Source organism: Capra hircus, chromosome 5, assembly GCF_001704415.2.
Source record: "Capra hircus breed San Clemente chromosome 5, ASM170441v1, whole genome shotgun sequence".
In the NCBI taxonomy this organism is placed as follows: domain Eukaryota; kingdom Metazoa; phylum Chordata; class Mammalia; order Artiodactyla; family Bovidae; genus Capra; species Capra hircus.
Genome location: NC_030812.1, coordinates 73,895,020 through 73,912,910, shown reverse-complemented (window position 1 = coordinate 73,912,910; position 17,891 = coordinate 73,895,020).

Sequence of the window (17,891 nt, the reverse complement as noted above, 5' to 3'; positions counted from 1 at the left end):
AGTTGGGATCCCAAAGACCTCTTTTCAATTTGAACTGTCTCTCTCTGAGTCTAGCCTAATGACCCTATCACCAATCACTTTCCTTAAAAATTTTATAAGTTTCCCATGAATCTTATCAGGCTTCCCTCATATCTCAGCTGGTAAAGAATCTGCCTGCAGTGCGGGAGACCTGGGTTTGGAAGATCCCCTGGAGAAGGGAAAGGGTACACACTCCTGTATTCTGGCCTGGAGAATTCCATGAACTGTATAGTCCATGGGGTCACAAAGAGTCGGACACGACTGAGCGACTTTCACTTTCACATGAATCTTATTGGTGTTTACTCTGTGTCCCAAAAGACCCACCCATAATTCTATCCAAGATAGGTTTCTTTCTTCTTTGAGCGTGGCAGGCTGTGTGGGAACACACCCTTAAGATTTTTGAAAGCTTTGTCTATCTGAGAGGGTCTATAAAGAAAAACCTTAAATGTTAACAAAGTTTTTAAAAGAGGTCTTACAGCTTTGGTATGATCTTTATCCTGAAGCCATGTTTTACTGGCCCCTATGTTTTCTCTCTTTTTTTTTTTTACAACCCAGATAATCACAATGGTATAATAATCACTCACCTAGAGCCAGACATCCTGGAATGTGAAGTCAAGTGGGCCTTAGAAAGAATCACTACAAACAAAGCTAGTGGAGGTGATGAGTTCCAGTTGAGCTATTTCAAATCCTGAAAGATGATGCTGTGAAAGTGCTGCACTCAATATGCCAGCAAATTTAGAAAACTCAGCAGTGACCACAGGACTGGAAAAAGTCAGTTTTCATTCCAATCCCAAAGAAAGGCAATGCCAAAGAATGCTCAAACTACTGCACAGTTGCACTCATCTCACATGCTAGTAAAGTAATGCTCAAAATTCTCCAAGCCAGGGTTCAGCAATACGTGAACCGTGGACTCCCTGATGTTCAAGCTGGTTTTAGAAAAGGCAGAGGAACCAGAGATCAAATTGCCAATATCCGCTGGATCATGGAAAAAGCAAGAGAGTTCCAGAAAAACATCTATTTCTGCTTTATTGACTATGCCAAAGCCTTTGACTATGTGGATCACAATAAACTGTGGAAAATTCTGAAAGAGATGGGAATACCAGACCACTTGACCTTCCTCCTGAGAAATCTGTATGCAGGTCAGGAAGCAAAAGTTAGAACTAGACATGGAAAAATAGACTGGTTCCAAATAGGAAAAGGAGTATGTCAAGGCTGTATATTGTCACCCTGCTTATTTAACGTCTATGCAGAGTACATCATGAGAAACGCTGGACTGGAAGAAGCACAGCTGGAATCAAGATTGCCAGGAGAAATATCAATAACCTCAGATATGCAGATGACACCACCCTTAGGGCAGAAAGTGAAGAGGAGCTATAAAGCCTCTTGATGAAAGTGAAAAAGGAGAGCGAAAAAGTTGGCTTAAGGCTCAACATTCAGAAAACGAAGATCATGGCATCTGGTCCCATCACTTCATGGGAAATAGATGGGGAAACAGTGGAAACAGTGTCAGACTTTATTTTCTGGGGCTTCAAAATCACTGCAGAGGTAACTGCAGCCATGAAATTAAAAGATGTTTACTCCTTGGAAGGAAAGTTATGACCAACCTAGACAGCATATTCATAAGCAGAGACATTACTTTGCCAACAAAGGTCCATCTAGTCAAGGCTATGGTTTTTTCAGTGGTCATGTATGGATGTGAGAGTTGGACTGTGAAGAAAGCTGAGCACCGAAGAATTGATGCTTTTGAACTATGGTGTTGGAGAAGACTCTTGAGAGTCGGTTGGACTGCAAGGAGATCCAACCAGTCCATCCTAAAGGAGATCAGTCCTAGGTGCTCATTGGAAGGACTGATGCTGAAGCTGAAACTCCAGTACTTTGGCCACCTCATGCGAAGAGTTGACTCATTGGAAAAGACCCTGATGCTGGGAGGGATTGGAGGCAGGAGAAGGGGACGACAGAGGATGAGATGGCTGCATGGCATCACCGACTCAATGGACATGAGTTTGGATACACTCTGGGAGTTGGTAACGGACAGGGAGGCCTGGCGTGCTGCGATTCACAGGGTTGCAAAGAGTCAGACATGGCTGAGCGATTGAACTGAACTGATATTTTATCTTTGCCCTGAGACTATTTCTTATTTTGAGAATTTTTTTTGCTAACTAGAGAAATTGTTCCAGGTCCTCTGTTGTCTCAAAATTCTACCTGTAAATTTCCTTCTTCAATTTAATTTTCTTTTGAAATACCTATTACATATCAGTAAAATAAGCTAACGGTCATTTCAGCATTTGGCCTGAAAAATCTTTTTAGAATATCCATAAATGCATGAAGTAGTTTTCTATCATCTGCATTATTGTAGATAACAGTGTTGTTAAAAGCTCTGATATTATATGAAGGAGTCCACCTTTCTACAGCCTCTAGAAGAAATTTTCTCAATGCTCTTGCAGCCTCACTAACAATCTCCTCCATATCCTCCTACTCCACCTGTCATGAAGTCCCAAAGACAGTGCCATGTCTTCTAGGTCCCAGGAGCACCAACTTCTAGGTACCAGATTTAATTTCAATTTTCCTTTGTCATGATTAGTGGTTTAATGCAACAATGCAGTATGTCTTATGATTCTGTAGGTCAACTGGGTTTTGCTGGGCAGCTCTTCTTCCACGTGATGTCAGTTGGGGTCACTCTTGTGACTGCGTTTAGCTGAAAGCTGGACTAGCTGGAATGGTGGAGGACTGGCCAGGTCTGTCTCTTTTCATCTGGTTTCTCATCATTCAGAAGTCTAGCCTGAGCTTCTCTACATGGCAATTGGATCCCCAAAGCGTAAAAGTGGAAGCTACACAGTATCTTGAAGTTCAGGTTCCAGAACTTGCACAAATCACTTGTACCTTTTCAGTTGGTCAAATACATTGTGAGGTCATCTCCACCCATCAAAAGAGAGAAGGAAAGACTATCTCTTGCTGAGATCAGTGGAGTATACATACAGATGAGAGGAATTGTTGCTGGCCATCTTTGCAGATTAATCCACCAGGGAGTGCTTGAGAAGCTCCAAGCAGGCCAAAGCAAAAGGCTGACTCAGGTATTCTGGATACTTAAGGCCTCGTAGATTATTGTCTGATGAAGTGGGCAGGGGCAGCAGAGTACATAACTCTGATTGACAAGTGACAGTACTCCTAGCTACAGAGAGTCTAATGCTGTTTGGGGAGCTTATCTTCTGTAGACATGATCACAGAGGAGAACAAGCTAGCAAAAGATGGTCTCAGATCCTGCCCTTGACCGCTGCCTAGACGAATGAAGAGACCTCAGCAGAAAACTGCTGGAGGGCTGGAGGTGGATGTCCAGGGATCAAGAGAGGAGTCTTCAGTGTCCTTTCTGAGAAATGTCACCCACAAAGGAGGGAAAAGTTCTTAGCAATGAGAATCTCCAGAGAATCCACATAAACGACCTCCTAAAACACTCAACTTTAAACATCTGATCTCTGGTGGCTCAGACGGTAAAGAATCTGCCTGCAATGTGGGAGACTCACGTTCGATTCCTGTGTTGGAAAGATCCTCTGGAGAAAGAAATGGTCACCCACTCCAGTAATCTTGCCTGGAGAATTCTATGGACAGAGGAGCCTGGCGGGCTACAGTCCATGGGGTTGCAGAGAGTAGGACCTGACAGAGTGACTAACACTTTCACTTTCAAACCCAGAAAGGGCCTACACTCCTTCCCAAGAGTGCCACAGAGGCAAGAACCTCCCTGTCCTCTTAACATCAATTCTTAGCAAGCTAGAGGATGAGTAATTGGAGTGAAATACAGAGAATCAAGAAATGTGGCCCCGTTCCCTTTTCCCATTGCAGGCTCCTTCTCTGGCAGCCAGAGGAGTGGTGAAGCTTTAATCTCTGAATAAAATTTGGAATTTCAACCATTAAATAAAACTCGACATGCTAGTTACTGAACTGATATACCTGGGGTGTCTACCAGCATGAAAGCACTTTTAATTACCTAAAGAGTGAGATAATTGCTCACAGGATCAGAGCAGGAACAAGCCCCATAGCACTGGGGCGGGACAGAAGAGACAAAATTGCTTCTGGTTATACCTGCTTAGTCACTGTGACAGCTGTAAATCTATTTCCATCCCAGGAGACACTGTTTGGGTAAGACTCAGTGAAAATTAGCAGGATGCACTGGAGTCTCATTAACACTCGAATGGGACTTAGTTCACACAGCGATATACCTGTTCGCATTTCTAGCTTCACTTAGAAAACTCTATACCATGCTAGGGGATCGAAGACAGAAGTTGCAGGAAGTCTGGGAGATTGTTGTAAGCTAATGACCATGGAAGAGAAGAATCCAGTAACCTGGCAACAATCTACTCTGCCTTGAAGGAAGGCCAGGCACATTCAAGCACCAGGCACACTCAAGCCACCAATCCTGATAGTTAAAACACAAGACTATAACTATGGAGTCTGAATCGTGTTACATGAAGTCAAGGTGTTAATGGGCCTTGAAGACTAGCATTTCTGCGTGTAGTTAATACAGGAATATAGATGAAAGATGAAAAAACTAGGGGAAGGTGGATATTACATTGAAACCTGAGTTGAATCACCATATGTTAGTATATGTTACCACCCTGTGCCAACATACTAGTTATTTAAGTAGCACCACAACAGTCCGGTTAGACCATATAGGATCAAAGGAGGAACTAGTGATGTAAGCCTTGATGTCTGCCCTTTGGGGAAAGAAGATGGTCTTCTTCGCTCCCCACTTTTTCTTTAATTATAAAAATGTAGCCCTCTTTGTTCTCAGGGCTGTACTTCCTCGCCTGCCTGCTTGTATCTCTCCCAAGCATCTTATGCTGATAAATTCACTCTTTGCCCATCACTTTGCCTCACGCTGAATCCTTTCTGAATCAAGACAAAAGAACCTGAGCTCCAGTAAGTCCTGAGATCAAATGAGATGTTGCAACTAAAAGATAGTGTGTTTGCTTCCCCTCTAAGCCAAGAACTGTGGTTCAGGTCCTAGTCTGAGGCATGGCTGGGTTTGAGTCCCATCAGAAGGAGTGTGTTTCAATGCCATCCTTGTGTACAAAATACCAGAACATCCCCCTGATCCTCCACGCCTGTGCTGCAGGTGGAAGCTCATAGCTCGGAATTTGGGGTCAGAAAGCCTAGATTAGCATCTTAATGCTGCCACTTATTATTCATGGTATTTGGAACAATTCATTTAATTTCTCTGTAGTTCAGTTTTCTCATCCATGAAATGGGGACATCACAATTCCCTCACAGAGTTGCTCTGAGGATTAAAGAGATACTGGGTACAAAGCATTTAGCTAGTGCAAGGGACATTCTCAGTGCATAGCTGTGTGTGCAGTGGGTTCAGTTCAGTCGCTCAGTTGTGTCCAACTCTGCGACCCCATGGACTGCAGCATGCCAGGCTTCCCTGTCCATCACCAATTCCCGGAGCCTGCTCAAACTCATGTCCATCGAGTCAGTGATGCCATCCAACCATCGCATCCTCTGTTGTCCCCTTCTCTTCCTGCCTTTAATTTTTCCCAGCATCAGGGTCTTTTCAAATGAGTCAGTTCTTCACATCAGGTGGCCAAAGTATGGGAGTTTCAGCTTCAACATCAGTCCTCCCAAAGAATATTCAGGACTGATTTCCTTTGGGATTGACTGGTTTGATCTCCTTGCAGTCCAAGGGACTCACAAGAGTCTTCTTCAACACCACAGTTCAAAAGCATCAATTCTTCAGCACTCAGCTTTCTTTATGGTCCAACTCTAATATCTGTACATGACTACTGGAAAAACCATAGCTTTGACTAGACAGAACTTTGTCAGCAAAGTAATGTCTCTTCTTTTTAATATGGTCATAACTTTTCTTCCAAGGAGTAAGTGTCTTTTAATTTCATGGTTACAGTCACTATCTGCAGTGATTCTGGAGCCCAAGAAAATAAAATCTGTCACTGTTTCATTGTTTCCCCGTCTATTTGCCATGAAGTAGTGGAACCAGATGTCGTGATCTTCGTCTTTTGAATGTTGCGTTTTAAGCCAGGTTTTGCACTCTCCTCTTTCATTTGCATCAAGAGGCTCTTCAGTTCCTCTTCGCTTTCTGCCATAAGAGTGGTGCCATCTGCATATCTGAAGTTATTGATATTTCTCCTGGCAATCTTGATTCCAGCTTGTGCTTCATCTAGCCCATGTTTCTCATGATGTACTCTGCATATAAGTTAAATAAGCAGGGTGACAATATATAGCCTTGACATACTCCTTTCCCAATCTGGAACGAGTCCGTTGTTCCATATCCGGTTCTAACTGTTACTTCTTGACCTGCATACAGATTTCTCAGGACACAGGTAAGGTGATCTGGTATTCCCACCTCTTTAAGAATTTTCCAGTTTGCTGTAATCCACACAGTCAAAGGCTTTGACATAGTCAATAAAGCAGAAGTAGATGTTTTTCTGGAACTTTCTTGCAGTTTCGATGTTGGCAATTTGATCTCTGGTTCCTCTGCCTTTTCTAAATCCAGCTTGAACATCTGGAAGTTCATAGTTCACATACTGTTGAAGCCTCGCTTGGAGAATTTTGAGCATTACTTTGCTAGTGTGTGAGATGAGTGTAATTGTGCAGTAGTTTGAGCATTCTTTGGCATTGCCTCTCTTTGGGATTGGAATGAAAACTGACCTTTTCCAGTCCTGTGACCACTGCTAAGTTTTCCAAATTTGCTGGCATATTGAGTGCAGCACTTTCACAGCATCATCTTTCAGGATTTGAAATAGCTCAACTGGAATTCTATCACTTCCACTAGCTTTATTCATAGTGATGCTTCCTGAGGTTCACTTGACTTTGCATTCCAGGATGTCTGGCTCTAGGTGAGGGATCATACCATTATGGTTACCTGGTTCATGAAGATCTTCTTAGTATAGTTCTTCTGCGTATTCTTGCCACCTTTTCTTAATATCTTCTGCTTCTGTTAGATCATACTATCTGTCCTTTATTGTGCCCATCTTTGCATGAAATATTCCCTTGGTACCCCTAATTTTCTTGAAGAGATCTCTAGTCTTTCCCATTCTATTGTTTTCCTCTATTTCTTTGCACTGATCACTGAGGAGGGCTTTCTTATCTCTCCTTGCTATTCTTTGGAACTCTGCATTCAGATGGGTATATCTTTCCTTTCCTCCTTTGTCTTTAGCTTCTCTTCTTTTCTTAGCTATTTGTAAGGCCTCCTCGGACAACCATTTTGCCTTTTTGCATTTCTTTTTCTTGGGGGTAGCCTTGATCACCACCTCCTGTACAATGTCACGAACCTCTGTCCGTAGTTCTTCAGGCACTCTGTTTATCAGATCTAATTCCTTGAATCTATTTGTCACTTCCACTGTATAATCATAAGGGATTTGATTTAGGTCATACCTGAATGGTCTAGTGGTTTTCCCTACTTTCTTCAATTTAAGTCTGAATTTGGCAATAAGGAGTTCATGATCTGAGCCACAGTCAGCTCCTGGTCTTGTTTATGCTGACTGTATAGAGCTTTTCCATCTACAGCTGCAAAGAATATAATCTGTCTGATTTTGGTATTGACCATCTGGTGATGTCCATGGGTAGAGTAGTCTCTTGTGTTGTTGGAAGAGGGTGTTTGCTATGACCAGTGTGTTCTCTTGGCAAAACTCTGCTACCTAATAATAATTTTTTTTTTAAAAAAATGGAGAAGCCTGCATCTGTTTGCAATTGTGGTTGCCCAGACACAGAATATCTCTTGAAGGAATCATAAGAAGCTGATAACATTGTTTCCCTTTGGGAAAGAACCTGGGAACCTGGGACAGGGGAAAAGGAAGACTTTATAATATTTAACTTTTGATACCTTCTGAATTTTGATTAATGTAAATGTATTAATGTTAACTATTTTAAAAGTAAATTTAAATTTCCAACATTACAGAAAATGTCAAACGTACAGAAAAATTGAGGGAATTCTACTGAACACCATGTCCCCACTGCAGAAAATTACTTTTAACATTCTGCTAAACTAGCTTTATCTCATATATGTTAAATTTTTTTAATTAAAAATTGATCAATCTTGGGGGTCTAAGGAAGTCACTTTGCTTATTAGTCTTGATTTCCTCTCTGTAAAATGAGATTCATGGAGTATTATCTTTGTTTTTCACTATACCAGGGCTAATCTAGTGGTAGAGCTATTGACCATCTTGCCCATAAAGCATAAGCACCTGCTTGGAGGGGGGAAGGTTTAAGGAATTCCCTTTTCCTGAGAACAGCCCTCTGTCACATATGAAATTAGATAGGGCCATGTGACTAGCTTTGGCCAATGAAGTGTACCAGGAAGTATGGTGTGCCCTTCTACCAGAAAGAATTTAAGAGCTGATGTGGTGTTCACCATGTCTGTGTTCACCTGATATACTACCCAATCAGAGGCCATGTTCTGGATGCTATAGCCACAGACTTCTGAAATCTCCCTCAGACTGGATCACTGAGTTACTACAAAGAGATCAATTGTCCTGGAAAGTCTTCTAGACCCTCAGTGGTCTAGACAACTTTGGATTTAATTCAATCTGAAGTATACACAGATCAAAAATACATGCTAAGGATAAACTCTGCATGATGTACTGAATTTTGCATTTGTGAATACTTCTTTTGCTGTTCATTCATTCATTCATTCACTGAAAGCAACGTTGACAGAATGCTAAACATATGTCATGTTCTGGGCTGGATCCCAGGAATATAGCAAGGTATATGATACAATGAGATCACAATCTAACTTGGGCAGCAAACATTTGGATAACAACAAAATTTGGGTAACAATAATAACAACAATGATAAGAAAAGGAATAGTTGATACTTAATGAGCATTTTCTATGTGCCAGGCACTATGCTAAGCAATTTACATGCAGTCGGACACGACTGAAGTGACTTAGCAGCAGCAGCAGCAGCATCTTAGTTCTAACAACAGCCCTGTGAAGAAGTTTATTAGTCAGTGCTCCTGTTATTTACTGCTGTATAATAAGCTACACCAAATCACAGTGGCTTAAAACAGCAATCATTTTATCATCACTCCAAATACTGTAATCTGAACAGGACTAGACTGGATGATTTATCTGGTCTTGCCTGTGATCACTTATGCGGCTACATTCAGCTGGAAGGTTGACAGGGGACTGGACTCAGCTGGGACACCAGAAAACTGAGCTTCTATCTCTCTGTGTGGCATCTGGAGGTCTTCCTCTTCATGTGGCATCTCCACATGGTCTCTCCTGAACTTACAAGGCCACTCAGGCCTTCCAAGAGGATGGAAGCTGTCAAGCCTTCTTCAGACTTAGGCCCAGAATAGGCACAGCATCACTTCTATCTCATTTCATTGATCACTTGCAAGCCCCACCCATAGTCAATAGGAGTTGACAACTCAGGGGCATGAATACTAAAAAGCATGGTTCATCAAGAACCACCAGTGTAATAGACTGCCATAGAATTCTTTTTGGTACAAGGGAAATAAACTTGATTCATGCTAGTTTAAGTTTAAAAGGAAAGGGGTGGGGAAGGATTTGTTGGCTTATATAATTAGAAACCCAGGAGTTCACTGTCTTCAGGAATGGTTGGATCAAGAGACTTGTATGATGTAGTCAATGTTTCATCTTCTGCTCCATTTCTTAGATTATTTCTATGTGATAGGTAAGATAGTTGTCCACCCCTCTAGAGCCACATTTTACCTGCATAGCAACTCCTGAGTGGCAAGAAAATCTCTTCTTATTTTCTTACAGAAAGCTCCAGACAGGAGTGGATTAGCTTGTTTGGAGCCACATGCCTACTTTCAAGCCAATTACTGTGAGTAGGAGATGGAGCCCTCCTTTTGTCCAGGTCTGGAACACCTACCACCACTGCAGCCCCATCAAACCACATAGAATGGATTCTTTATTTTAAAATACAAATGAAGAAAAGAGGAAATAATGGCTCTGTTATCAGAAATGTGTCAGGTGATGCTAGGAAGACAGGTGGTACAAGCATCCTCGTTTTACAGGTGAAGAATCTGATGCTCAAAAATAGAGAAGGCACTTGCTCAAGCTTGCCCAAGTTCACAAAGCTAGAAGATGCTACAGCCAAGACAGAAAGCTGGGTCTCATGGATGCCAAGGCTCCTGTACTTGGCCAAATTATACAGTAGTGTTTGCAAACAAATGACGATGGGACAGTGTGACTGAGCAATGGTAAAGAAGAGCCATGGTGCAGAGACGATGGAGCAGAGCTATTAGCTGGACAATGATGGGGTGATGAGATGAGTCAGGAAGGACTCCCCAGAGGAGGTGGTCCTTAACCTGAGTCCTTAGGGAGGGTCACTCCAGGACAAGCTATCAGAATGTTCAAATGTGCCTTGGGAACTTGCAAGATTTTGGAAGAGTGAAGAAAAACAGTGATTTCCTAGCTAAGGGATAAGGATCTCTGGATTCAGGGATTTAGTATAAGTCTGAGAATTTATCTCTGAATCCAGCCTGGTTTCTAAACTGAAAAAGTAATATATCACATATCACAATTCATCAAATATATTTTAAAGTATTATGGAATTCATGGTAGCTCTTTGCTGGTAGATGTTTTCTAAATCAATAGATACTAAAAGTAGAACTATTACTGTGCTCGGTTCAAGAATTATTTTGACATTATAAAGGAGGCTTCATACTGAAAAAGACAGAGATATTGATCCTCAAGTGCATGTTGCAAAGCAGCCACTTCTAAAAATGAGGCAGAGGAGGGCATTAGGACCTGCTGAAGGGGTTTCACTGCTATCCCAAAGATGGGGGTGAGGGGTGAGCTGGAGGATTTTAGGTAATAGGGAGGTAGGTTCCAGAGTGTGTGAAAAGTGGCTGAAGGGGCTGATTCTGCAGATGATGTGTGCATCAGAGGTTGCTGCTGGTGAGTGTCAGGAGATTATAGAATGAAGAGCACAGGGTCTGGAGCCAGACTGCCTGGGTTCAAATCCCAGCTCTGTTACTTATCTGCTGTGTGACTTTGGGCAAGATACTTAGCCTCTCTGATGCCTTACTTTTTCCATCTGTAAAATGGAAATAATGATAGTTTTAGAGGATTGCAGTTGTTCAGTTGCTCAGTCGTGTCCGACTCTCCACAACCCTGTGGACTGCAGCATGCCAGGCTTTCCTGTCCTTCAATATCTCCCGGAGTTTGCTCAAACTCATTCAGATGATAGATAAGTTGAAAAATGCAAAATGGCTGGAATTATGCCCAGGGTTAACACCATGTAGGAATATTATCACCTCTTACTTGTGTATATATCTATACGGATATTTACTGTGATGGTCCAAGAAAGACTTTACAGCAGCTTGAACTGCAGGGCATAGAGAGCTGATGAAGAAATTCTTGGAGGCGTATATACATATTTACATGCATGTACAAAGTTACATGTATCCACATCTATTTCAAGCACCATGGTAGACATATTGATATATTAATCTGTATTGTAACTGCATCCTCTTTAAGGGAAGAAGTATTTCCCTAGGTGTTTTGCTCAGAGAATACCTGTTAGGGACCCACTGACTGATTTCACATCATGAAGAGAAAGGTTCTCAGTCTGTCCCATCTAATGCAGATAAGGCAGGCCTAAAGAAAGACCCAGAAGACTCCTTTCTTCAGCCCAGGATGGGCATTTAGTCCACAGACTTCTGAAGGAATCTCAGGAAACAGAGGAGGATGGAGCCAGACTGGGATCTTGTTTCTTCAGGGCTTGAGAGACAAGGGGAACTGGGAACAGACCAGGAGGGTGTCCATGGAAGGAGGGACCATGTTGCAGAGCAGCGCTGGCTCCTGGGACATCTCTGCCCTCCTGCACTGCCCACTCAGCACTTCCTGGGCTCAGAGGGGACGGGGAGTCCAACCACTGCCTTTGCAGCTCACACGCTTCCCTCTGTGGGAACAGGGGCAACATACTTCCTCCAACTTTCAGAGAAGATGGAAGTCTGGAGAGGTAAGTGGTTCCATATACTTTAAGAGAGAAGAGAGGAATGGCCCTGCTGAGTCTGTGTGAAACCCCATCCTGGATGGGAGCCTTAATGTAGCATCTTAGACAGGAATCTGCTGAAATGGGTAGATCATGCCCATTTGACAAATAGAGAAACTGAGCTCAAGTGGATAGAGCACCTCCTTGAGTTCCCAGGTGGTCTAGAATTTGCAGAACATTTCCTTCCATTGAGTAGGGAGGGAAGTGAGAAGAGAGAATTCAGGGACCAGCCCACGTTTTTGATTCATCCTACTGACGTTTCTTTATCACTTATGGATCTAAGACTTAAACTGGGCTCTTGCCCTGGAGTTTAGAGTCTTTAGGGAGCTGCTTGCTGTAGCCTACTCAGCCTGGAGAGTGGGACCCCCATCTCCCTTCTTGCTCCAAAGTCACTCAACACTGGGACTTGACTTTCACATGTCCAGGTCATGCTTCTCAACCCTCGTCACCCAACAAGAGTGGGGGGCCTTAGCCCACACTTGTGGTCTGAGGGAATTCAAGTGGGGGTGTCACTTCCTGCCTCTGGTCCCTTACCTGCTCACCTCTCAGCCTGAAGACCAGGCACCAGCTGTGACAACAAGAATGGAACGCCCCCAAAACTCTAATTCAAACAGATACATTCACCCTAATGTTCATAGCAGCACTGTTTACACTAGCCAAGACATGGAAGCAATCTAAATGTCCATCGGCAAATAAATAGATAAAGAAGATGCGATATATAAATATATACATATATACATGTGATGGACTGTTACTCAGCCATAAAGAGAGTGAAATAATGCCATTTGCAGCAACATGGATGATTATCCAACTTAGATTATCATACTAAGTGATGTAAATCCAAGAGAGACAAATGTCATATGATATCACTTATATGTGGAATTTAACATATGATACAAATGAACTTATTTACAAAACAGAAACAGACTGTCAGAGAAAACAAATTTATGGTTACCAAAGCAGGAAAAGATAGGGGATGGATAAATTAGGAGTTTAGGATTAGCAGATGAAAACTGCTAGACATAAAATAAAGAACAATGTCCTACTATATCGTATAGGGAATTATATTCAAAATCTTGTAATAAACTACAATGGAGAAGAATATGCAAAAGAATTTATACAGATATATAACATATATAGAAAACTGAACTTTGCCAGACACCAGAAACTAATACAACATTGTAAATCAACTTTAACTTCAATTTTATAAAGGCGAAAAAAGAAGAACAGAAGTGTCCTTTCGTGTGTGTGTGCTAAGTCGCTTCAGTCATTTCTGACTCTTTGTGACTCCGTGGACTGTAGTCTGCCAGGCTCCTCTGTCCATGGGATTCTCCAGGCAAGAATACTGGAGTGGGTTGCCCTACCCTCCTCCAGGAGATATTCTCAACCCAGGGATCAAACCCACGTCTCTTACATCTCCTGTATTGGCAGACACTGAACCACCTGGGAAACCGAACTCCTTCCTTGTTATTGTTGTTCAGTTGCCAAGTTGTCTCCTTTCTTACTTGTCTGCAAATCATTTTAAGAATTTGGGTAGAAAGTTGGAGTTCCTGAAAGCTCACTGACTGCAGAATCTGTTCAGAACCCAGCAAACAGCTGAGTACATTTCTATTTCTGTGCATGACATCATTCTCCAATTTAGCAGGGATACTACAAAAGCAAGGCATCTGGTGGTATGTCTGCGCATGTGCAGCTATTGAGCACACGCTCCATTCCTATGACCTCTGTCTTCCCACGTTGTTGTTGTTTTTCAGTCGCTCAGTTGTGTCTGACTCTGCGACCTCATGGACTGCAGCATGCCAGGCTTCCTTGTTCTTCCCGGAGCTTGCTCAAAATTTATGCCCATCAAGTTGGTGATGCCATTCAAGTATCTCATCCCCTGTCATCCCCTTCTCCTCCTGCCTTCAATTTTTCCCAGCATCGGGGTCTTTTCCAGTGAGTCAGCTGTTCGCATCAGGTGGCCAAAGCATTGGAGCTTCAGTTTCAGCATCAGTCCTTCCAATAAATAGTCAGGACTGATTTCCTTTAGGATGGACTGATTTGATCTCCTTGCTGCCCAAGGGACTCTCAAGAGTCTTCTCCAGCACTGCAGTTTGAAAGCATCAGTTCTTTGGTGCTCAGCCTTCCTTATGGTCCAACTCTCACATCTGAAAATGACCACTGGAAGGACCATAGCTTTGACTATACAGACCTTTCCATGGGTGTGTATTTCACCCTCATCACGCTCCAGAGAAGTCCTCACATGAACCGCCACTTACACAACCAGAAGTGGAGATTCAGAGAGGGCGACTCTCTGGCTGCATCACACAGGATGAGCTGGCAATCCAAACTAACACTGTCCTTTCCTGTCCTTAGGTGATGGCAGCAGACATCACTGTTCCCAGATACTTACCCCGCCTCACTCAGCTCGCCGCACGTACACCACTGCAGCCCTCCCCAATGGACACCAGGTTACCCATTCTGCTGCTCACCTGGTCAGAGAGACAGTTTGAAAATATTCAGAAAGGGCTGAAACTAAGGGACAATCAAAAGTAAATAATCATAATGGAAAAGGAAGAGGAGCTAGAGAAGAAGAAAAAGATAAAAATCTCTCAGGGAATAAAATTATATAACCAAGGTGCCTTGACACAGCCCTATAATGGAAATCTCATCTTCATTCTCCAGATGTGAAACTGATGTTCCTAAAGGCTAAGCAATTTGCCCCAAGGTCATCCAGCTAATAAGTCGGCCAAGCCAGGCTTTGAACCCAGGTAGATGTGGCACCAAGGTCTATATGGTTTTCTTTCCACTCTGCCTCTGAAAGGTCCCTGATCTCAACAGGCTCATAGACAGGGTGGGAGCAGACAAGTCAATGGATAATCACTCCACAGCAACTGTCCTGGTAAATGCAGGGAACATAAGCATGGCGTGCAATTGGGGGGTGGGGAGCAATCAAAGAGGGCTTCAGGAAAGAGTTGACACCTGAATTAAGTCATGAGGGATGAGCGACTGTTGTCATGGGCCTGCAGGAGGGAGAGGGTGAAAAAATACCCAGAAAGGGAGCACACTGTCTCTCTAGTCACTCCTACAAGCTACGGTCAAGGTGGACAAGGAAATTCTTCAAGGCAAAAGGAAGGCAGTGTCTCCCATCTGTCTCCTGTCTGGTGAGTGTCACCCACCACAACTATGCCCATGAAAACATCTGTTATGTGATATTTTGTCTTCTGCAAGATTCACTAACATCTTGCAGAAAAAAATGTTTTTAACCGAGGTGACATTCACAGAACAGAAAGCTACCCATTTTAAAGTAAAGCATTCAGTGGCATTTTTTTTTCATTAGGAGGAAAATAAAGTTCAATATTCATAAGAAGCAATTAACATCTCTTTAAATACGTGAAAGCAAATTCAGTAGATAATAATAAATACAAAATATAATGTAGTTTTCAGTTACATTATTATTATGCACTTATTATTATACATTATTATGTTCCTCTTTAAATATTTAACCTGTAATAAAAGGTTAAATGAATGAAGGTTGGATGAATACTATGTTTCAGTGGCATTTAATGTCTTCACAGTATTGTAGGATCATCATCTCTGTCTAGTTTCCAAAACTCTTCATCACCCATAATAATAACCCTTTATTCATTAAGCAGTCACTCTCTAGTCTCTGCCAGCCCCTGACCACCACCGACCCATTTCTATACCGATGAATTTACCTATTCTGGATACCTCCTATAAATGGAATCATACAGTATGTGGATGATTTTTGTGCCTGACTTCTTTCACTGAGTATGTTCTCAAAGTTTCATTTGATAGCTCATGCCTCTTCCAGCTGAGGAGGAGAGAACAGAGCGCGGACCAGTGTCTAAACATGACCAGCACCTCCTGTCCATGCCACATACCTCTCCCCCTACCTTGTTCCTCCTCTTCCCTTTGGCATGTCCTGCCCTCTTTCGGGACCTGAAGGCGATCCATAGTCTGAGTGTGAGTCCTCTCTCTGCCATATCCCTTGACATGTTCCATTCCTTCTGAGCCTCAGGCTTCCCATCTGCAAAACGAAATGGTTGACATGTTTTAGTACAACTGAACTGTATACTTGGTTCAACTGAACTGTATACTTCGAAGTGGTTAAGATGACAGATTTTGTTGTGCATTTTTATCACAATTTTTCAAAAAGCAACACAAGGAAAAACCTTTAAAATGAGATGGATAAATTCATCTCTAAAGACCTATCAATCCAATAGAACTATAAGGCCAAGGAGTCATGATTGAGAGTTGTGGGAAAGAAAGGCTGGCCAAGGAGACAAAGGAAAGGAATGGTCCAGTAGAGAAAAAGAGACAGGAGGGAAAGCGGAGGGGAGATGGGGATGGTGAGTGAGTGAGAAGAGAGATGGAGGGAGATAGTGGGGAGGAGAGATAGTGGGGAGGAGGGAAGGAGGGGGAGAGGGGGAGGGAGGGGGAGAGGGGGGCCTGGCCTGCAGTCCCAGCCAGTCCTTCTCCGCCTTGCTTTGCCAAGATGTTCATTTCCCGATTCTCAGTCACTGTCTCCAAGCCTCAGTCCTGCTGCCCAACACCATCTGTGGATTAGTCTAGGGTCAAGAGCATGATAGGAAGCACTGGGTTTTCAAAGAGATTCAGCTTCTGTGCTTTATAATAGTTTTTCAATAGAATTCAACCCAGAATCAGAATGAAAGCAATACAGAGGTGATAAGAAAAAAGGATGGCTCAACCATGCCTTTAAAACACATTGTTTGTATCACCGAGGGCTTTCCCACAAGGGAAACAGGCCTCCCTCTGTTGACTAAAGAGACACCAAGACATCCAGGTATCAAACATTCCAGATTTGCTCAGTCTGATTTTCAGTATCCAGTTTCCAATCCTCCAAAGCATCCTCTCCTATCAGCTGCAATTTTTGTTCTAAGTGAGAACTCCATGAATATGAAGCTTGAACCTCAAGGGTAGCCTGCAGTTCCCCTTTTTTTTAATCTGGACCATTTTTAAAGTCTTTATTGAATTTGTTACAACATTGCTTCTTAGCCTACAGTTCCTGGAACATTAATTATATACCAGTAGGTGCCTCTGAATTACAGGTAGATAAATGGTTTTAGATGGCCTATAAGTAGCAATCCAAGCATGTTTTAGAGAACAACCACTGTCCACACACAGCCAAAAATAAAAACATCAGTTTGATTTATTCTCCTTGGAGGCCCTCCTGGAGAAGCTGGACACCAGTTGTTTATGCTTCAAACTCCCAGCTGAAAAGGCAGCTGGAAACACAGAACAGGTGGGATAGTGAGGCCATTACTGAGGCAGTGATGAAGGCAAATTCAGGGGCTAGGAGGGGCATTTGGTCGGAGGTGAGGGAGAAACCAAAGAGGGCTTCCAGTAAGTAGTGGCATCCAAGCTGATTCACCAAGGGTGATTGGCAGGTGGGGGCCTGGCAGAAGCGGGAAGGCAAAAAAGTGTCCAGAAATAATAACAGTGGTTGTACTGGGGGAATTCCTTGGTGGTCCAGTGGTCAGCACTTGCGCTTTCATTGCCGTGAGCACAGTGTGATCCCTAGTCCGGAACTAAGATCCCATAAGCCATGCGGCGTGGTCGAAACAAAAAACAAATGCTGGCTGTACTCAGGTAGCAATGAATCCCTGGAGACTCCCTGACTCCAACCCCATTATTTTCCATTGTTTCTTTAAAGGATATATGTCACTTTCATAATAAAAAATTTCTTTCAGAAAGGAAAGGTAACCATTTCAAAAGACTTGGAGAGTTTTCATGAGACCGTGGGCCATGTGTTAAGACCCCTTCCCTCTTAACACCCCTGTCAGCAGTCTCTCTGTGTCATTCATGCAATAGTGTGCAAGGGCTCCCACAATAAAGGATCCCAGGCTGGGGGGCTTAAACAACAGACATTTGTG